Source organism: Pongo pygmaeus, chromosome 14 (assembly GCF_028885625.2).
Source record: "Pongo pygmaeus isolate AG05252 chromosome 14, NHGRI_mPonPyg2-v2.0_pri, whole genome shotgun sequence".
NCBI classification, from domain to species: domain Eukaryota; kingdom Metazoa; phylum Chordata; class Mammalia; order Primates; family Hominidae; genus Pongo; species Pongo pygmaeus.
This window is the reverse complement of record NC_072387.2, coordinates 122,156,620-122,178,689: the sequence shown is the minus strand read 5'-3', so window position 1 is coordinate 122,178,689 and position 22,070 is coordinate 122,156,620. Positions and strand designations below refer to the sequence as shown.

Here is a 22,070-nt window from a genome sequence, read left to right as displayed (position 1 = left end):
ACCTGAGAGAGGCTGCACGCAGCACATCATAGAGGGCACTCAGAACCTGAGAAGAGGCCGCATGCAGCACGTGATAGAGGCCGCACGCAGCACATGAGAGAGCACGCAGCACGTCATAGAGGGCACTCAGAACCTAAGAGAGGCCGCACGCAGCACGTGAGAGAGGCCGCACGCAGCACGTGATAGAGGCCGCACGCAGCACGTGATAGAGGCCACGTACAGCTCTACTGATAGGTTTTCTGATAGGTTTTTGTGTGGATATTTTAACACTTGTTGACATGGGAGAGCGGAAAGAAAGAAAATGGCACCTGTTAGTCACAGAGAAAGCCATGTGACACAGGCTCATGGGGAACGCCTCTTCAGCAGTCAGTGCATCCTCTTAGAGGACTCATTTCAAATAATTATACAAACAGCTCCCGCTTCACCTGGCAACTAAGAGAGATTTGTTCTCTCTCAGTGAACTGTAAATGAACTTTCCACATGTTAGTTATCGAGTAAGATGCATTTGTGTGTTTTCTAGGTCCACGGGGTTTCTGAGAGGATCTTTATCCTTAGGCGGATATTTTTTTCAAACACCTTATTTCATGTATGGTTCTAATGTTTTGCTGAAATGAATACAGTTGCACATCTGGGCAGGCTTAGGCTGGTTTGGACGGTAAAAGGCCAGGACCCCAAAGTGACTGGAAGAAACTATTAAGAGACACCTGACAGCTATGGCTCCTCAGTGAGGACCCGAGTCCTCCTCCCAGAACCTCTATTTGCCTATGAGACAGTCTTGCTCAAGGTATCAAATCTCTCCAAGCCTCTGATTCCTCAGTTATAACATGGGGATACCAGCAGCACTACTCTCACAGGCCTGACGGTGAGAAGCCCCCCTCTAGCATGTTCTGCATGTGGCCTCTATCACGTGCTGCGTGTGGCCTCTATCACGTGCTGCGTGTGGCCTCTATCGTGTGCTGTGTGTGGCCTCTATCGTGTGCTGCGTGTGGCCTCTATCACGTGCTGCGTGTGGCCTCTATCACGTGCTGCATGTGGCCTCTATCGGGTTCTGCGTGTGGCCTCTATCGTGTTCTGCGTGTGGCCTCTATCGTGTGCTGCGTGTGGCCTCTATCACGTGCTGCGTGTGGCCTCTATCGTGTTCTGAGTGTGGCCTCTATCGTGTTCTGCGTGTGGCCTCTATCACGTGCTGCGTGTGGCCTCTATCGTGTTCTGCGTGTGGCCTCTATCGTGTTCTGCGTGTGGCCTCTATCGTGTGCTGCGTGTGGCCTCTATCACGTGCTGCGTGTGGCCTCTATCGTGTTCTGCGTGTGGCCTCTATCACGTGCTGCGTGTGGCCTCTATCGTGTTCTGCGTGTGGCCTCTATCGTGTTGTGTGTGTGGCCTCTATCACGTGCTGTGTGTGGCCTCTATCATGTTCTGCGTGTGGCCTCTATCGTGTTCTGCGTGTGGCCTCTATCCACTCCAGACCCACGAGAGGGACACATTGGCTGCAGCCACTGGTTTTTCTCTGATAGTGCTTACACTGAAGCAGAGACTTTAGAAAGAAAATCCATCTCTACGAACAAAATCTGAGTTATGCTTGGAGAAATAGCTTAATTTTGAGAAAGCCTAAAAGAGAAAGAAACAGAGACTGAAGGTGAGAGACAAAAAGAGAGAGAAGGACAGAGATGATCCTGAAACATCTCAACTCTACACTGATGTCTGCCCTTTCGGCAGATTCTATAGCCTCGCTTTGTGTCTATACTCATCATTCTCTAAGACCTCTTTCAGCTAAATAAATTAGTGACACATGAAATCAAATTAAAGGGCAATTGATACATTTGCAGCTTTTCACATTATATTTGAATAATAGTCAGTGCACAAGCTCAGTTGTTGGCTGAGGCTTATGTTCCAGCTTCCTGCTTTGGGGTGTGTGGTGTGGCTGCCGTCCTCTTCTATCAATGTGCATCCCTGGCTCTTGCTGTCCTGCAGATGTGCTACTCAGTTCCCGGGAAGAAGTTCTGGGCAAAGCAGGGACAAAGACACGCAGTTGTGAGCAAGTTTTATTTTGTGCGTAAAGGACCCTCAACTTTGGATACCACTCTGTGCATTTGTCCTAAAATTTGCTGTGCAGCTTTTTCCTAGGAAAGATTTCAGAAAATGGTCACACCTAAGCATGTCCTATAAATAGAATGCTTTGGCTGGATAGAGAAAGTAGGCAAACGAACATTCCCCCTCTGCCTCTCAAAAGCCACTCCATGGCAAAAATATGTGTTTGTTTTCATTTTCTCCATAGGAAGCCTTTTTATTCTCTTGAGCTATTTTAATCTATTTTTTTCTTGTGTGGACATTTTTCATAATAAAAACTGTCACTGATTATACTGTGTGAGGTGCTAAGTGCTATATAGGCATTACCTGAGATATTTTCCATCTATGAGGAAAACACTGTTATTATCCCCATTTTGCAGATGATAAAAATGGAGCTTGGTATAAAATACACAGAGGAAACAAAAAACCTTTGGTATTTTAACACGATCTGGGTTTCTTGTCAGAATACAGTTATCACCATTTCTTCTCCCCCATTGCGCCCCCCTGTATAATTCTTCTGAAATTTGGGGGAGGTTTTTCCAGCAGTGAGAGGAGAAAGGGCTCACAGCCCTCCTGTCTTGTTGGGTTTAGCTTGCTGTGTTGTGATGTTGGAAGACCTGGCTCAAAGTTCGGAGCACTAGAAGTCCCAGGGTGCTGAAGCCCCACACTCGGCGACCAGAAAATGCTCCTGAAAATGCTCCTTTCAGTGTGTCGGGGACTAAGGACTTTCTGTGCCCCCTAAATCTCCTGCCCAGCTTTCTAAAGATGCTCTTCCCTGATTGGAAAATGCTGCCCACACTGCCACGGATACTCAGCAGCTCATTTTCCTAAGTGAGTTACAGCCACTCACTTTTGTCTACTCTTAAATCTCAAAATGGCAGGCCACGTCTTGGCGCAGTGTAAGTTTCATTATATGTGGATCATACAGTGCAGCCATCAAGGGCTTTCCCCCAATGGAGGGTTTTCATATAGAGCCCTGCAGACACCTTAAGAGGCCGTCAGCTGAAACTGCCTTGACCTGTTAACTGGTCAACCCATATGAGGTTGCCCAGAGAAATCATTCCAGGTAGCATCGTGCATGCAGGGAGTTTGCATCTTGGTTTGGATTTAAAATGCAGTTCTGCCTGTATTGTGTATATTCGTATCTTCTCAGTGCTGCTTTCTATAGTTGGCTGTGGATAACCTGCACCCTCCCACTGCCTCCATGATGGGGCTAAGGTCAGACCCTCAGCACCCCAAACCCAAAGGGCAGACCCTCAGGGTGGTGACAGTCCCAGGCACGGAGCTTGGCACAGCAGGAGGACTTTGTGACATGATTGAGTGACCGATGAGGCTAAACATCACGTATGCCCTCCTTCATCCTCATGGGGACAGGAGAGGCCCTGCAGTTCAGGAAATCATGTTTGAAATTTGCCTTGATAGAGTGACAGTCAGGAATACTGAGGAGCAGGCTTCCAGGAGGAGGCCCCTAAGATTTCATTGGCTGCGGGGCCTGCCTGCGCCCTGGGTGGTGACCCAAGTCATGCTGCTGGGCCACAGGTGCATCTTCGGGGCCCCTCACCACCACCTGGGCAGTGTCCTTTGCTCTGATCTGCAGTGAGGTCCTTCCAGTGGGTGTTCCTTTGCCAACGCACACTCTGAAGGCGAGAGGTGTGCAAATGGCTGCTGCTGTGAGCACAGGGCAGGAGCACAGAAAGTGCGGGGTGAGGAAGGAGATGGCCAGTCCCACTGGGCTTCACATCAGCTGCTGTGATTGAAGTTTGAGCAAAACAAGGAGGAGGAGGAGGAGGAAAAGGGGGAGGACGAGGACGAGGAGGAGGAGGGGGAGGAGGGGGAGGAGGGGGAGGAGGGGGAGGCGGCAGAGGGGAGGGGCAGGTGGAGGAGCTCCAGGGGGTGCTCAGGAAAAGGACACACGATGAGCTTCCAGTTCCACCTCTGCTCTGTCTCCGGGACCCTGGGCAAGTCTGAGTAGTCTACGCCCTAAAATTCCATAATTCGAACTTCTCAAGAACATCAATGAGTTTTAAAATGTCATTGTAGTTCCAAAGTGCTTCCCTTTATAAGATCATAAAAAGGGTTTTCTCATATACAATACAAATTTTTCATAAACGCATTGTGCCAGCTTGACTGATTTATCTTTTTACTTGAATGAGTTTGAGTTGGCAAATGGTTTGGGTGCTATAGACACAATCTGAATTTTCTAAATTAAATCAGGCTCTTGATGTCTGCAGTATTTTTAACAATTACGTGATTTAGTGAAAGCAGTCCTGTCAATTTAGCAATTTACACTGACTAGTTATCCACTGGCCGCCGTCTGACGGCAATAATGATTGTTATTGCCTTCATATTCAAGGAACAGAGAAGAAAAAGTTAAGTGATCAGCCCAAAGCAAGGAGTAACGGGAGAAATAGAATTTAAATCTCAGCCCCAGGCTCCTGGTGCCCAGGCCTGTGTTCAAGGAAAACACTTAGCTGTGAAATCACGTTTACAAAATTATGACATTAAGAGAAATCTGACATTGTTGGCTCCATCTTGCTCCTAACCTCCAAGCCGTCCTCGGTCACTCCTGGGTGTAGGCTAACCTGACTTCAGGAGGAAGTTAGTTTATAGTTGAACCTTAAAGTAAGGATGAGAGTAACCCTTCACAAAACCACCTTTCAAAACTAAATGAAAGGCCACAACGTCAGGATTATGAGAGCAGTGGGGTTCTGCTAAGATATCGTTAAATGGCAATCAGCCGTTGTTCCAGAGGCTACAGGATTTGTAACTTCCCCAGGAACGCCGCAGACGACATCACCACGGTAGAGCCCCAGGCTGGCCTTTTGAGATGTCTTTTCAGACTTTGCACTTCTGACCAGCTAACTCCACCTGGACAGGTGAGCCATAATGAGGCTGTCCTGTGGATTCCACTCAGAGGCGGACTCAGAGCAGGAGGAACGTCTTCACTCTCAAAGGTGGACTCAGCGAAGGGGGAACGTCTTCCACGCTCGGAGGTGGGCCCAGCGCGGGGGGAAGGTCTCCACGCTCGGAGGTGGGCCCAGCGCGGGGGGAAGGTCTCCACGCTCGGAGGTGGGCCCAGCGCGGGGGGAAGGTCTCCACGCTCGGAGGTGGGCCCAGCGCGGGGGGAAGGTCTCCACGCTCGGAGGTGGGCCCAGCGCGGCGGGGGGGGGAAGGTCTCCACGCTCGGAGGTGGGCCCAGCGCGGGGGGGAAGGTCTCCACGCTCGGAGGTGGACTCAGCGCAGGAGTTACGTCTCCACGCTCGGAGGTGGGCCCAGCGCGGGGGGAAGGTCTCCACGCTCGGAGGTGGACTCAGCGCAGGAGTTACCTCTCCACGCTCGGAGGTGGGCCCAGCGCGGGGGAAAGGTCTCCACGCTCGGAGGTGGACTCAGCGCAGGAGTTACGTCTCTACCCTCGGAGGTGGGCTCAGCACGGGGGGAACGTCTCCACGCTCGGAGGTGGACTCAGCGCGCGAGGAACGTCTCCACGCTCGGAGGTGGGCTCAGCGCGGGGGGAAGGTGTCCACCCTGGGAGGTGGGCTCAGCGCGGGGGGAAGGTGTCCACCCTGGGAGGTGGGCTCAGCGCGGGGGGAAGGTGTCCACCCTGGGAGGTGGGCTCAGCGCGGGGGGAAGGTGTCCACCCTGGGAGGTGGGTTCAGCGCGGGGGGAACGTCTCCACCCTGAGAGGTGGCCTCAGCGCGGGGGGAAACGTCTCCACCCTGAGAGGTGGGCTCAGCGCGGGGGGAACGTGTCCACGCTGAGAGGTGGGCTCAGCGCGGGGGGAACGTGTCCACGCTGAGAGGTGGGCTCAGCGCGGGGGGAACGTGTCCACGCTGAGAGGTGGGCTCAGCGCGGGGGGGAACGTGTCCACCCTGAGAGGTGGGCTCAGCGCGGGGGGAACGTGTCCACGCTGAGAGGTGGAGTCAGTGCGGGGGGGGGAACGTGTCCACGCTGAGAGGTGGCCTCAGCGCGGGGGGAAACGTCTCCACCCTGAGAGGTGGGCTCAGCGCGGGGGGAACGTGTCCACGCTGAGAGGTGGGCTCAGCGCGGGGGGAACGTGTCCACGCTGAGAGGTGGGCTCAGCGCGGGGGGAACGTGTCCACGCTGAGAGGTGGGCTCAGCGCGGGGGGGAACGTGTCCACCCTGAGAGGTGGGCTCAGCGCGGGGGGAACGTGTCCACCCTGAGAGGTGGGCTCAGCGCGGGGGGAACGTGTCCACGCTGAGAGGTGGAGTCAGTGCGGGGGGGGGGGAACGTGTCCACGCTGAGAGGTGGAGTCAGCGCGGGGGGGAACGTGTCCACGCTGAGAGGTGGAGTCAGCGCGGGGGGGAACGTGTCCACGCTGAGAGGTGGAGTCAGTGCGGGGGGGAACGTGTCCACGCTGAGAGGTGGAGTCAGTGCGGGGGGGAACGTGTCCACGCTGAGAGGTGGAGTCAGTGCGGGGGGGGAACGTGTCCACGCTGAGAGGTGGAGTCAGCGCGGGGGGGAACGTGTCCACGCTGAGAGGTGGGCTCAGCGCGGGGGGAACGTGTCCACCCTGAGAGGTGGAGTCAGCGCGGGGGGAACGTGTCCACGCTGAGAGGTGGAGTCAGCGCGGGGGGGAACGTGTCCACGCTGAGAGGTGGGCTCAGCGCGGGGGGAACGTGTCCACCCTGAGAGGTGGAGTCAGCGCGGGGGGAACGTGTCCACGCTGAGAGGTGGGCTCAGCGCGGGGGGAACGTGTCCACCCTGAGAGGTGGAGTCAGCGCGGGGGGAACGTGTCCACGCTGAGAGGTGGGCTCAGCGCGGGGGGAACGTGTCCACGCTGAGAGGTGGGCTCAGCGCGGGGGGAACGTGTCCACCCTGAGAGGTGGAGTCAGCGCGGGGGGAACGTGTCCACGCTGAGAGGTGGAGTCAGTGCGGGGGGAACGTGTCCACGCTGAGAGGTGGAGTCAGTGCAGGGGGAACGTGTCCACGCTGAGAGGTGGAGTCAGTGCGGGGGGAACGTGTCCACGCTGAGAGGTGGAGTCAGTGCGGGGGGAACGTGTCCACCCTGAGAGGTGGGCTCAGCGCGGGGGGAACGTGTCCACGCTGAGAGGTAGAGTCAGTGCAGGGGGAACGTGTCCACGCTGAGAGGTGGGCTCAGCGCGGGGGGAACGTGTCCACGCTGAGAGGTAGAGTCAGTGCAGGGGGAACGTGTCCACGCTGAGAGGTGGACTCATGTTTTTACGCTCCTACGATTTCATCCGCAACCAATTGGCAGCACCCATTCCCTATCTCCTCACCACGAGACTATCGGCGAAAATCCCTAACCTCCAAGTCTTTGGGAGATGGATGTGGGTGATAACTCAAGTCTCCTCTGTCAATTAAACTCTTTCTTTATTGCAATGCCCTGGCCTCAGTGAGTTGGTTTTCTCTGTGCAGTGGACAGCGTGAACCCATCAGGTGGTTACAGCTTGTTGGAGTAGATGATCATTTTTATTAAGTTGTCTTCAGAAAAGCCAAGAAGGGGCTGGAACATTTATTTTTGAGCACCTTAGAGAGGATAAATGCTCACTTCGCCCTGCACATCTTCTAGTCTTGAAAATAAAAGTTAAAATCTGATGACGATGATCAGCTGGGCAAGTTAGGAAAGTCAACGGCTCTCAGAAGCAGCCTGAGGTCAAGTCCTCCAGTCCTCGCAGCTGTTTCCACAGTCACACCCCATCCTGCATCTTTTGAGTCTGAGACTCAAAAGTCACATAATCGTCTAACTTGAGAATTTGATATCTCATCTCCTTCCCATTCGCCTATCTTTCATTGTAAATAATTTAACGTCACATTTGCTCTAATTTTCTTTTGTTTTTTTTTTTTTTACTTTGAGCCCTTCTCCCATTCATGTCCCTTACTAATTGGAAGGTCTTTAAAAGAAAAGTCTCTGTCATTTTGTCCCTTGGTTATTTTGTTGTCTTTTTTTTTTTTTTTTTTTTTTTTTTTTTTTTTTTGGAGAAGTTTGGATTCAAATAAAAGTTAAACTTTAAAAAAAAAACCATACCTAAATATGTTGGTATAAAAACTAAATTCTATAAATAATGCTTTTTTAATGCAAAGAATGGCTTTCTGAACAAATAACGTTACTGTTAATATTAAATGGAAGCACTTTATGATATAAATGCAAAACTCTTCCAAATCATTTTCGGGAAAAAAAAAATCATGAAAGTCTGAAATTAGCAAATGAAAACATTGCGTCCAGTGATATTGTTTTCTAAATATGCCTGAAATCTGTCATGATCTGTTTTCCTGGAACAATAAGAAAGTGATTCCAAGCCCCCATCACTATCATTTTCTACACAAAGGTTATCTTTGCATTATATTCAATATAGGATTTTCAAATTTTGAAACATTTTATTATTACAGTAATGGCTATTGCCATTTCTAACGGACACCCTGTCAGAAGGTTTAAAAAATGTATGCTTCGGTTCATGCAAAAAAAAAAACAAAGGTCAAAACTTTTAAAATGTCACTTCTTCTGCGCTTTGCATAGAAATACATTGGATCAGTGGGAGGCTCCCTGCCCACAGAAGGGGCTGCGGGAAGAATGCTGCCTGCTGCTGAGCCTCCACTTTCCTGCAGCTGTGAGCTGAGCAGAAAGGCACTGTGGGAGTCTATTGTTGCCCCAGCTGGGTAATAGTTTTCTTATTTTACAGTCAGCAGCCAAGGGGGGTTGGGGTGTCTCCGTAAAGTGCCTGAAAAAAAATACATAACTCCTGCAAATAGATCACTTTCTGCCTCTTCCATAAGAAACAGGAGTCTATAAATTGTGTACTTCGTTTGGACCTACCAGTATAATTAAATATCTCAAACAAAAGCCACCCTCAAAACCACAAGAGCTACAGATACTGTGCATTTTCCCGACAAACCTGGGCTGCGGGGAGCACGGGGCGCGCTGGGGCCTGCAGACTTGGTGACACAATTGTTTCTCCCATCTCCCATCAGTCAATTATTCTTTCCCGTTTACTTTGAAAGTCACCTGCCATATGTTGAAGGACCAAGGCATGAAACTAAAATTTTAATCTCAAGTGTTTTCAGCAAGGCGGGATCGCAGGCGCATGGGTCCTACTGAGCTTCTGAATTCCGCTTTTGTTTACCAGGCAGATCGCTAAGTTCGTATGAACGGTGGTTAGGCTGTCGAGTGTCTTCACGGCTGAAGTTTGAGCAGGGCCCGGACTTCAGGCTTGTTTTGTTTTGTTTTGCACTGTGAATTGTCCATCGTGGTTTTGTTACCATGGAAACTCATTTTTAAAAGGTGAAAAGTCACTGACCTTTTACCATTGCCACTGCAGGAATTAATATTCTAGCAGGTTGGGAGGAAGGAGGCGTCTTGAATAGGTGAGGCCGTTTTCTGGTGATGTCCCCACAGAAAACTGTCTGATTTCTAGCCTTAAAGTCACAAGGGGACTAGGCTTACACATTTTTTTTACACAAATCGCCTTCAAATCAGATGTTTCAAAAATAATGAGACTGTTTTGTGCAGAGACTAAAATGAAGCTGTTAGGACTTTGATTTTTCAGAGCAATCGAAAGCGTCAGCTTTCTCATTTCTTAGGAAGCTCCCATGGCTGAGTTTTAAACTGTTCACTCTGATGACCTGCATCTCTGGACACCTAAAGAGTGGAATTATTTGTAGAAACTAATAGCAAACAGTCCTAGAGTGAGCTGGTGAGTAGAAACCAGCCTGTGACCACATGGAGATTCAGAGAGCTGAAGGAAATGTACTGTGAATGGGTTTTTCTTTTAAGTGCACTGAATAAATGAGATCTAGTGTTTATTCTTTTGATGGATCTGAGGACAATGTAAGTTTCAGGCACTGTTCCTGGAAAGAAAGAGAAAGCCACTTCTCGGGGTCACTGAGTGTTGACGCAGCGCCTAGTGTGAGTGGCGATGAGAACGCAGTAACTGCTCAACAAACAGGCGCTGAATGAGTTGCCTGTGACGGTGCTTCCGGAAGCTTCAGCCATATGCTAGTTATGGCAAGTCTGACAGATGGATCGACAGCAGCTGTCCGCCAGGATGCATGTGCTCTGCCTTCCTAGGGGTTGGGCACGTGATCATGTGATGGTGTCAACCCAAGAGAAGGGGTCTTAACATGCATGAATACCAGAAAACGGCAACTGCAAAGGAAAAAGATAAGAACAAGGGAAAATTTAGTATTTTAACTTTTTGCTTTCTGTATGGGTAAGAACAAAACCCCAGAAACAGAGAGCAGGCTAATTGGGTGATCAAAGGCACAGGACAGGGGTTGGAGCACGCCAGGAGCTGACAGTCCTGTTAGCAGAAGCATGTGAGCCGGGGAGCAGCTGTCCCCAGACCCCTGAGGTGCAGGATGCGGGGCATTGCGAACCACACGGGCCCCACCGTCCTCCCCACCTCGGGGTGATGACATTGTGGACTAAGGCTAACATGCTTTTCCTCCATCAATCTTTGAATGAAATGTGGATACTTTCTTCAGAGCCTGTCTTTAAGGCTGGTGCGAGAGCAGGCCTCGGGAGAGATGACTGGGCAGCGTGCTGCCCGGCAGGCATGTGCTTTTAGGCAGACACTAACTAAAACATCCCAAACAAATGAACACGGAGTGAGGAACATGGCTGAGTCCAGGCCTCAGATCCCAGATATGGCTCTGGGAGAAAGGAGACCTGGTCTGCATCTCAGGAGGGCCAGAGCAAGTTCTGAGCTGCTCTGTGGCCAGGGTGGGCTCATTTATACCTGCATTCCAACTCCCAGCCCTGTTCAGAAACATCTATTGAATGAGCACATGGATGACAACATGAATGAAATCACAGTATATTGCCTCATTCCTGGGGTATATGAAAAACAGAGGGAAAGGAATTCCAAGATACTGTTTCACTGTTCCAGCCTGCCCTGTTCCACCCCAGGCCTCATGACTGCACTCGGCTCCGCCCTGGCCCTGCCCCCTCTCGGGCAGTTACTAGCATAAAGATGCAAAGTCCAGGCAAAACAACTCTCAGTTCTGAAGGAACAATAAGAAACGGTGATGAAAGGAAATACATGAGTTTGCGGAAAATTACTGTTCTGTCTGTTTCATCTGCCTATTTTGTATAAGTTCCCCTAAAATCAGTGTCTGCATTTCACTTATCCCATTATTTTTATCAGGACAATGGCCTCTTTCAGTGACATTTATTCTTAAAATAGTAACACCCTCAGAGACTATTTTTGGCAAACCAGAAATCCCACTCGTCCTCTCGGGAAACAGCATCTGGAGTGTGGGCTGGGGGCAAATGCACCAAGATGCGATTGTGCTTCAGCTTTCTCATCAGTGACCCGGTGCTGGTCCCATCTCCCTTCCTGAACCCACAGGGTCACTGTGAGAAGGATGCATCCACAATGCATGTGAGTGCTTTGGAAAGACTCAAATAAAAAGCAGAGTGGATTGTTCACCACCCAGGGGAAAGAGGACGGGGAGCTCTCCCCAGGGCAGAGTTCCAATGCCTAGGGCTGGTACGGGTGGGGTCTGAGCTGCATGAAGAACTTCTTCTACTCTGCCGACCAACACGTCCTGTCCTGGTTTACCAGGACCTCCCTGGCTTAGCTTCTAAGTCCCATGTACAAGGAACACCCACCTCCCAGTTGTTTGGACAGTCACACCCCATTCTGCATTTACTGTCCCTCTCCAAGCAATGGCCCACCAAGATGAGATGGTCTCCTCAAGAGGCTTTCCCTGGAAATAGGAGATCAAGGTCAGAAACCCCCAAGGGAAGCTGGGCGGCCTTAGGAGAGACTTCACCCCCGACACATCCTTTCCATGCCCCAAGCTGACATTTCAGGTAAATATATATTCAGCAGCTTTTGTATAGGCAAGGCCTGTACTAGAAGGGCAGAGTTTTCCCCTTGAGAGGTCTATCTCATGGGGTAGGAATTAAAATACCTATGATAGTATCTTACTAAAATACAGGCAGGATGTGAAAGTATGGCAAGAAAAACACTGAGAAATTGAGAACGAAACTGTAATAGAGTGAGCTAAACAGCCTCCAATGATCATTTACATAAAGTCCATCTCCACAGCCATTTGTTTCCCATATACTCTACTGACCCATAACACATGCGTGAATACATGCATACGCATTTAGACCAGTGGGAAGGGGTTTTAGAAATGCTCAGAGTAGAATCTGATTAGTAATACAGGGATTAAGATTAAGTTTGAACATAGACTATTAAAAGGTAATTAGTGATCATTATAATTTTTTGTAGTTGGTTAGAGGTAACACAGTGTTGTTTTATTTTGTCTTCATTAATAATGAAATTATACCCATATCTATAGTTAGAGAATGACAGAGAACAAACTTAAGTGTCAACATAGCTGTTGTCAACTTAAAAACAATTGTATGGTAAATAAGAGAAAAATTACTGGGTAGGCAAGAATTTTGCAGCCTTTAGCGTTAATTCCAAATTAATAATAATAAAGATGGAAAATTAGTAGTGAAAGGCTGATTATAGTGTTCAGGGGAAAATTCTAAAAATTTTCTTGAACTAAAAAGGCTAAACTATCTTAGCTATAACTAGAAGTTATAAGGAGGGAACATAGTAAAATAATCCAACTGTTTTATATTATTTACTTTGCCTGAAGTAAAGAGTAATAGAATAGAACACTTTGGTTTCTGGTTTTTATCCAGCAATGAAAAAAGAAGTATATGAATTATAAGAATGAGGAATGGGAGAATAGTTAGTAGCTGAATAAAAAAGTATGGAAATGCCAAATTAACAGAGGAAAAATGGAAATAAATGGATCAAACTGTCCAAAATGAGGAAAAGAAAAGAAAAAGACAGAGCAAAGTATATACGTGTTTTAGGAAACATAAAGTAAGAGAGAATAAAGTCAAGCATATCACTTAGTACACTAAATGTGAATGACATAAACTTCCCTATTAAAGCAGAGGTTGTCAGACTGTGTTTTTAAAAATCCACTACATGTTGTGTAAAAAAAATCTTCCTAACAAAGTGGTAAGAAAAGTTGAAAATAAAGGAATAGGCAAATAGATATTAGGACATGAAAAAGGAAAGAAAAAATAGTGATATTAATGAAAAATAAGATAATGAAGAATTTAGGCCTAATGGCTCTAAATGGGCCAAAAGCAGGTATTTTGTAATAATAAAAGTAACAGTTTATTAAAGTGAGCCATTAGCCCAAATGTGCCAGTCAACACAATGACTAAATATAAACAACAACAAAAAATAAGTTAACATGACAACAATTTCTATTATAGTGGAACTAAAATGTCCCAAACAAATGAACATTGACCTATATGATTTGTAAATGTTAAATAAGAACCTTCATATGCGTTCAATGGCCAATAAGTAATAATAACTTTCTGAATAAAATCCCACCTGCATCTAGTTTCGATTGTAAGAGTCAATACAAGAACTGATCTCGAGAACTATCTTGGGCTTCTCGGTATCCCAGAAAGTCTCTAATATTAGCAGTTGCCCCAAACAACTCAGCAGCCCTTTGTTGAAGTGGTAGGTTGTAGGTTAGTGGCTGACTTGGTCAAAATTAAGCGCTGGGGAAGTGCTGTGTTGGAAGCCCTCTAATCACTTACTTAGTGGTAACTAAAACTCACAGAATGATTTTGCTTGCTTATGAGAACTAGGACCATTCCTAAACATATTTGTAAATAAGTGCAGTTTTCTTTCTCAATAGACACTACTTTGCTTCATGTATAGTCATGTTTGTGAGAAGTTTTATGTAAATTAAATTCTATTTTCCAGTTGACTAACTTACCATTTCAAATTTGTTTTGTTTCTTTCTTGATTGATTCTCCATTGGCAGTGACTCTTACATTTCAGCTTTAAGATTTTCTTCCTTCAGTCTTTCCACTGAAGCATTAGTGATCACTAAACAAGTGATTAACTGCATTTAGAGACAACTGCTTAAAGAAAGCCTTCAGTGAATCCTCCTCTGAAGTATCCTTTTGTTAAGTGAAGCCTCCCCTGTGATATTAATAGTAACCCCACAGTTTGTCTGTTTGGAAAGTGTAATGGACAACTCTTTTGTTGTGTAGCATCTGCAGCCCTCCTCTGGAGCTACACTATTGGTGGTGGAAGCTCTGTGGAATGACCCATTCCCAGTCCGTGTGGTCCCAGCACGGGGTGCCATTCCCGCCTCCAGGGACATATGACACAACCCAGGCCTAGCCAGGGACCCCAGTGCATTCTCCGCAGCTCCAGTGGCTCACTCCGTGATGGCCACTTGACTCAGCCAGAGCCAAAAAGATGCAATGAGATGTGGTGACTTTTGGAAAAGAGAATCTTGTTTACCATTGGAGCTGAATCCCAAGAGGAGGTTAAAGATCGAATCATTGACTCCATCTCCTTAGCACTCAAATATTAAGACCTAAGCCAACTTAGCAGAAATCAGAGCAAAAATCACCCAGCTCCTGATGACACTGTTTGATATCTGCACTTCTCATGCCAGAAGCTAGTCCTACCACTGAACTTTTCAGCTTAGGTGACCCAATGTATTTGTTTCTCATTTAGCCCAACTTACAATGGGTTTTCTCTCTCACAACCTCAAGCATCCCTTCAGACGTTGAAAGTCTGAATTGTAGTTGCTGGGAGGGGTTAGAAATGACCATTTATCTTGCATTTTAAAAAGCGCATCCAAACAATGCTTGGGAAATGTTGGCAAAAGAAAATTTTGAAATATGGCTACAGCAAACTATGATCTCTCTGCATAAAGCCTGTGTAACCTATGATTGCCAACCTGACTTCCTGTTTTAAAAAATATCAGTCACAGAAAAACTACATGCTCCTTTTTTGTACTATGGAATTTAATGTAAGAAAATATGCATTTTTGTGGACTGAATTTTCTTATGAAGAACTGTCTACTTATCTTCCAGGAATAACTGCTGACATCCCTTCAATCTCCATTGGCTGCTCCGAGCAGCTTCTCAGAGCTGGTTTTTTATTTTCTTTCACAGTCTTTCTCAGAACTTTGCGATCCCCAGAGGTTACAAATCTGTGTTGGGTGCTTTCTCTGCTAAAGAAGAGTTTTCTAATGGCACAACTGAGATTTCGAAAAAGTCAGCTTTGAGAATTTTCCTAAGTACTAAATTGCGTGCACCAAAAGCATTGGAAAGAAACCACACCTGCACGAGAATTTCAAAGCCAGGGGGCTCTATGACTGGCTGGATGCTGGAGCCCTCCTTTAAAGGATGGAGGCAACTTGGCCAACTGCATATTATTTTCTATGGCAGTGGCCCCCACTGTTCTCAGGCCATGAAACTCGGGAATGGATTGTGGCTGTCACCCAGAGTCAAAGAGATGGATTGGCCATGTTGCTTCAGGATTCAGTCTTCTCAAAGCTTCTGACTCCAGACAGTGCCTCCCCATTCTGCTGGCTGAGACAGGAGGGGTATAAGACCAAAAATCGAAGTGTGTAAGATCCTGAATTCCACTGCCTGGCAAGCAACTGAAACTGCATTTATCATCAGCTCCTTCTCCCTGATCTATTTTCCCATTAAAAAATAAAGACTTGGATCCTGCAAGAGCTCTGGGATCCCTTCGATGGCAGAGACTCTTGGCTGCATGTATGTGAGTTGCAAGGTGCCCAGACGATTCCTCTGTCTCCAGATATTGCCAGACCTGATGAATGGCCTCTTGGGAGATCCCCGCACCACACCCCCTCCCTCCTGTTGCTGGGCTTCCCCTGGGGCCTCTCCCCACACCCCACACGTTTCTTCCCCAAGTTCCTCTGTCACCCCAGCCCCTTCCCTGCAGCAGCTCTCTCCAGGGGACCACACCCCCTCCCAGAGCCTGGCAACGTCCACACTTACGTTTCCATTTCCACCCTCTCCTCCTTCCCACTGATTATTTCAAGATTACGTCTCAGACCCACTTGATTCTATGGGGCTCTTTTTCTGTGCCCTGTGGTGGAGACGCCTTCACTCGTGTAATCTGACTTGGTTTACACAGCAGCCGTGAGAAGCGAGTGTTCTCTGTATATGACAACATTGACGCTTAGATGGCCTTTGTGACCTGTGGACACAAGCAACAGCCAAGCCCGGTGGTGGGCACCTCGCACAGCACGGCACTGTGTGCTGTGGCCCCTCATGGAGAGACCCCTGTGATTCAAGTCAGTGCTGCCTGCACACCCACCCCCCATGGCAGTTCCTGTCCTGGTGGCTGGCTCGCCGGTCCTGCCCTGCTGGTGGGAACACCTCCCTGCTGCTGTCCAGGGGCAGATGCTGCTGTCCTCCTGGCCGGGAGCTGGCAGCAGTCCTTCCTGGAGTCGCTCATCTTTGCCTGCCAACTTTAGAGGTTCCCCATCTGGTGGCAGATGAGAAGCCCCTGGCAAACATTCTTTTATATCAGAAAAAAATCACATCCAGAGGTTCCAGGTGAATTGGTGTGTGGTGGGGCCTAGGCTATCAGTGCTTTCTAGAAGCTCCCAGATGATCCTAAGGATGGCCGTACTTGGGACCCGCCGGCTGTGTCATGGTTGGATTTGAAACCCTCACTGACCCCCACTGTTTACAGAACACAGCCCTGGCCCCTAGCAGAGCAGCCAAGACCTTCCTTGATTTGGCCCAAATTTACATTGACAGCCTCGTCCTTTGTTACACACTTTTCCAGTGTGCGTTTCCCCTGCTCCGTTAATTTACTTGCTCCCAATTGCAGTGTGTGGAGCACCTGTGTCAGGAGTGTGCCCAGGACTTGCTTGGGGCACAGCCCTCCGGGGACACACAGAAAGGCCACCAGGCAGAAGCACACAGGACACAGAGGAGGGGGCGTTGACTCTGTGGGGGAGGGATGGTTGGCAGGGTTGGAACCCTGAGGCCATGCTTGAGCTGCTTGGAAGGAGGGCAGAAGCTTCCCAGATGGAGAAAGGGCCCAGCCTCCAGGAAGCAGGGCAAGTGCACAGCTGGAGGGGCACTGTGCCCGGATAACCACGAGCAGGTCAGGGTGGATGGAGTGTGAGGTGTGTGGGAGGAAAAAGGGCAGCAGGACAGGCACACAGGGGCCAGCTGGGAAAAGGCATCCACACTCCACACTCACCCAACCCTCACGCCGCCCTCTAGAGCAGGTGCTGTTGCCCCTGTTTATCCACAAACACACAGAGGCTCAGGAAAGGTAACTCACCTGCCCAAGGTCACCAGCCAAAGACAGCAAAGCCAAGACTTGAACCCATGCTTGTTTGATTCTAAAGCCTCGTAGAAATGTCAGGTGTGAACAGCACTCTTCCTCCTCTTTTCTCCTGCCACAGTGGCTTCTTCGGCTCTCTCCTCCCCGGGTCTCTGCGCTGCTGCTGGCCCCGTAGCTGAGGGCTCCTCCACCTTCCCACAGCACATACCTGCACCCTCCCCTTGGGACAGGGCCTGCCACTGCTCAGGACTTGGTGTAAGGGTCAGTCCCTTGGAGCAGCCTGTGCTGGGTGACACCCAGCAGGCTTCAGCCTCCAAGCTGAGGCTCCATCTCTCCCTCACTTTTACTTTTAGGGTTTAAGAAGGCAGAAACTCTCTATTCCCCTTATTCCGTGCCCCTTGCACCTGCAGGTAGTCTGTCTTTAATAAATGTTAGTGTAACCCATCAATCTACCTCTGAGCTTAACTCAGCGGACCAACCAGTTTATCACCAAACATCTGTTGTCTCCCTAGAGAGAGACTGGAAGGAGGATTCCTAGCCCCACCTGGGGCAGAGTGTGTACCATGAAGCAGTTTCCAGATTTGGGAATTCTTCCTGAAATTGGCTTTGGAAGGAACTTCTTCAGCCTTACACTTGGAAGTCTTGATGGACCGTGAGCTCAATAAGCCAGGATGGGCATCCGGGGAAGAAAGCAGGGAGCATGCCTGGAGGCGAACGACGCCCATGGGAAAAGGACAGGTGGTCGGTGTTTCCCTTCATGATTCTAACCCAGATCCTTAAGAGACAGAAACTGGCTGAGTGCAGTGGCTCACGCCTGTCATCCCAGCACCTTGGGAGGCCGAGGTGGGAGGTTTACTTGAGCCCAGGAGGCAGAGGCTGCAGTGAGCTGTGATCATTCCACTGCACCCCAGCCTGGGTGACAAAGTGAAACCCTCTCTCAAAAAAGAAATTCACCCAGAAACTCTGGGTGTTATGAGTTCAACTATGTCTCTCAAAAAGACATGCTGAGGTCCTGAAGCACAGCACTAGTGTGCTGTTGTCAGAGAGATGAGAGGCCTGAGGTGCAGAGACAGCCTTCCTGCAGATTCACTCGGAATATGAGTATTACATGTGTGTCTTAAACAGAAGCGGGAGAAAACAGAGTGGCCTTTGCACCAGAGCGGACATTTGGGGTGAATGCTCAGCCCCAGAGCGCACATTTAGGATAAGTGCTCAGCCCCGGAGCGCACATTTGGGGTGAGTGCTCAGCCCCGGAGCGCACATTTGGGGTGAGTGCTCAGCCCCGGAGCGCACATTTGGGGTGAGTGCTCAGCCCCGGAGCGCACATTTGGGACGAACAGATAGCCCTGCAGTGAACATTTGGCTGGGACATCCCCAGGGCTCCATCACTTGGTGCCTAAACACGGTGGGGGGGAAAGAGCAGAGCAAGTGAAGTCAAGAAGTGTTAACTTCACAATTTCCTAAAATCCTGCCATCCTTTGCATTCCGTTTTCCCCTCTTCCTTATCTTCTCATTTAACTGAAAATACGTTAATGTTGAGCCAGAGCATTCCACTGAACTTGTAATTATAGGTATCTTCGGAGGGAGGTATTAGGGAACTGTCCGATTATGCATTATGCAATTGTGAAATGCTTGAATGTTTTTGTAAGTGTGTACGGCTTTCAGAATCAAGGAATAATCAATAAAATATCTAAAAGGAAGTCTAAACAATTTGGGAAGAGCTGGGGCAAGTGTCAGGATCGCCATGTGTTCCCATACCCCAGCAGGGTGAGTGTATCCATCGCCATTATTCATCGAGTTTCAGGTCTTGGTTTCTTCTGGCCCCAATAGGCATGTGTCTAGAAGAGGTCAGGGGTGTGAGGCAACGGTGCAGCTAAGTGGGGCAGGGGGTGGGGGGTCCTGCTGGATCCACGGCATCCACTTCAGCTTGCTGTGGACCTGAGGCAGGCCCCCCTGACTGCACCGCTTGGAAGGGGTTGGCTTCTGTGGGGGTGCAGCTTCCAGATCTCCAGGCCAGCAGGGTGTTCGAGGTCACTCTCCTATCAGCCACATGATGACAGAAATCTGAGGCTGGTGCAAAGGCTACTGTCTTTTTTTTCATGCTTCTCTTTAAGATACACATCTAATACTTGCACACTGAATGAATCTGCAGAATGGCTATTTCTGTGCCTTAGGCCTCCCATCTGTCTGATAAGAGCATGCTAATGCTGGCTCAGGACTTTAGTGTATCTTTTTGAGAGACACAGTTGAACTCATAACACCCAGAAATTCAAGATGTCGCTGTTAGTAGCATAGCTGGATTCAGCACTCAAGTCTTGGGTGAAATGCATTTGTGTTTGCTTTGAAAGTTTTGTTTTCTTGTTACCTTGACCAGAAAGATTATCCTGAGCATGAAATACTGGGCAGATTATTTCACCTGCTCCAGGCCTGGCTGGCTCTTCTCTGTAAACTGGAGTGCTAATACCACCTCCTGCCTAGAGATGCTGTCCAGACAAACCCAGGTGGCAGTGTGCTTGCCGTGGGTGTGTGTGTGTGCGCTTGCTGTGCGTGAGCACATGTGTGCATGTGTGTATGCGTGTGTGTATGCGCGTGTGTGTGCGTGTGTGTGCACATGTGTGTGTGCGTGTGTGTGCGTGCACGTGTGTGCACGTGTGTGTGTATCTGTGCGTGTGCTTGCCGTGCGTGTGTGTGGGTGTTGGGGTGGGGTGGGGCGGGAAGGACTCCATCCCCATCTTCTCAAGAATGTGAATGTGACCATTGCCTGAAGTAGAAAACGTTTGCAAATGGTTCCAAGGAATTTTAGACTCAGGAGCACTCAGAGCCGGATGTGGGAGCTGAAGGACTTCACATTTTGTTCTCTAAGTGCCATCAAGCGGCCTCTCAGAGGCGGGATGGACGCGGCAGTCCTGAGGGAGGGAGCTTGACACTGTTCTATTTCTAGTTCTTCCGTTACTTTGATGTGTGACCTTGCAAAAGCTTCCCTTAAAAAAAGTATCTCTGTAGCTGATTTCTTCTTCATATTGAAAGTACAGGTGGTATTCATGAATATTTGTTTCCTGCAGGTTGGTTTTGTAAACCTCTTCTCGAAGGAAAAGTACACACAGCTGTGGAGTATTGTTCTTATTAATAACTTCATCTTGGCATGCACTCGCCGGCTTCTCAGGCTTTATATTAATATTCTACTGCAGAAAATATGCCACAATAGCAACCTGTCTGATTTGTCTGTCTTCTGTTTTAGAAGCTGACCTATACACTAAATAGTTGTCCTAAACAGAACTCATTGTTTTTCTCTTTCCACGTCAATGTCTAACCATGGCATCTGGTGGATCCTTGCAGTCCAGCTGTCTGTTGCCAGTTGTGTTGGTCATCTTGGGGCTGCCATGACAAAGGACCATAGACTGTGTGGGTCAACCCACAGGAACTGATTTCTCACCATTCTGGAGGCTGAAGTCTGGGATCAGGCACCAGCATGGCCACTTCCTGGTGAGGACTCCCTTCCTGGCTTGTAGATAGCTGCTTTCTGATTGTGTCCTCACAGGGGGAAGGTGGCAGGGTGGGGGAGAGAGAGAGCTGTTGTGTCTTCTTAAGAGAGCACTGGTCCCATGAGGAGGACCCCACCTTATGACCTCTTCTAAATCTGATTATCTCCCAGTGGCCCCATCTCCAGATACCATCACACTGGGGGTCAGGGCCTCTAGAGATATCATCAAACCGGAGGCCAGGGCTTCCACAGATACCATCACACAGGGGTCAGGGCTTCCACAGACACCATCACACAGGGGTCAGGGCTTCCACAGATACCATCACACAGGGGTCAGGGCTTCCACAGATACCATCATACAGGGGTCAGGGCTTCCACAGGTACCATCACACTGGGGGTCAGGGCTTCCACAGATAACATCACACCAGGGTCAGGACTTCCACAGATACCATCACAAAGGGGGTCACGGCTTCCACAGATTCCATCACACTGGGGTCAGGGCTTCCACGGGTCCCATCACACCAGGGGGTCAGGGCTTCCAAAGATACTGTCACACCGGGGTCAGGGCTTCCACAGATACCATCACACAGGAGTCAGAGCTTCCACAGGTACCATCACACGGGGGGTCAGGGCTTCCACAAATATCATCATACAGGGGTCAGGGCTTCCACAGGTGAACTTTGGGAACCACATTTCAGTCCATAGCACAGTGGTAGACCATTCTCAGATAGGATTGTTTTGTACCCATCTGCTCACAATTGCTTATAGCTCACCCTGTTGGCATGCCGTGGATCTTTGATGCTGAACTAGGGACATCAGGATGATTGGGTCTTTATGCTCAGACAGGATCGTCTGGGGCTGCCCCAGGACATCCCAGCATGGGTGCAAACCATGAACTCCTGGACCCTTAGTGCAGGTGCAGGGAAAGGGACCCTACCTGTTGTGGGCACAGCAGGAATTTGGAAGCCTTGAAATTTGTCTAAGTCCAGGTGACATGACTCACTGAGTGACAGCGTTCTAAACTCATAACAGCATAAGGTGTCCTGGCCACGTGTACAAAAGGCACTGAGCCCCCATTCTGGGATCCTCAGAGTTAGAGGGAGGGCATCTTGCTGCACCTCAGCCGCCAGGCCCCGGACGTGGTGCGCGTCTCAGGAAGACGTAGAGGAGCCACACAGAGCTGCTCTGCCCACGGGCATGCTTGTCTCACGTTTATCCTCTGCAGGGCTTACTTGTAGCCTTGGGGTAAAGTAAAAGTGATCTCGAATCAAGTCCAAGCTCATGCGCAGCATTCTTGAGCCCAGCCAGAGCCCTCTGTGTTCTCAGAGACAAGTGGACGGTGGTGAGCACAGACAACAGCTCCAGCACTCAGCTCACCTCCCATTCAAATCAAGGTGGCGCTCCTGTGGGAAGC

The 22,070-nt window shown here is 49.1% G+C and overlaps 1 long non-coding RNA gene across 1 annotated transcript; it reads left to right on the top strand.

The window, feature by feature from the left end:
• Window positions 1-10,063: 10,063 nt before the first annotated feature.
• On the top strand, window positions 10,064-15,578 carry LOC129011806 (uncharacterized). The gene is made up of 3 exons (XR_008493450.2): window positions 10,064-11,133; window positions 14,315-14,316; window positions 14,931-15,578. It is a non-coding gene; the product is annotated as an uncharacterized LOC129011806 (long non-coding RNA).
• The last annotated feature ends 6,492 nt before the right edge of the window (window positions 15,579-22,070 follow it).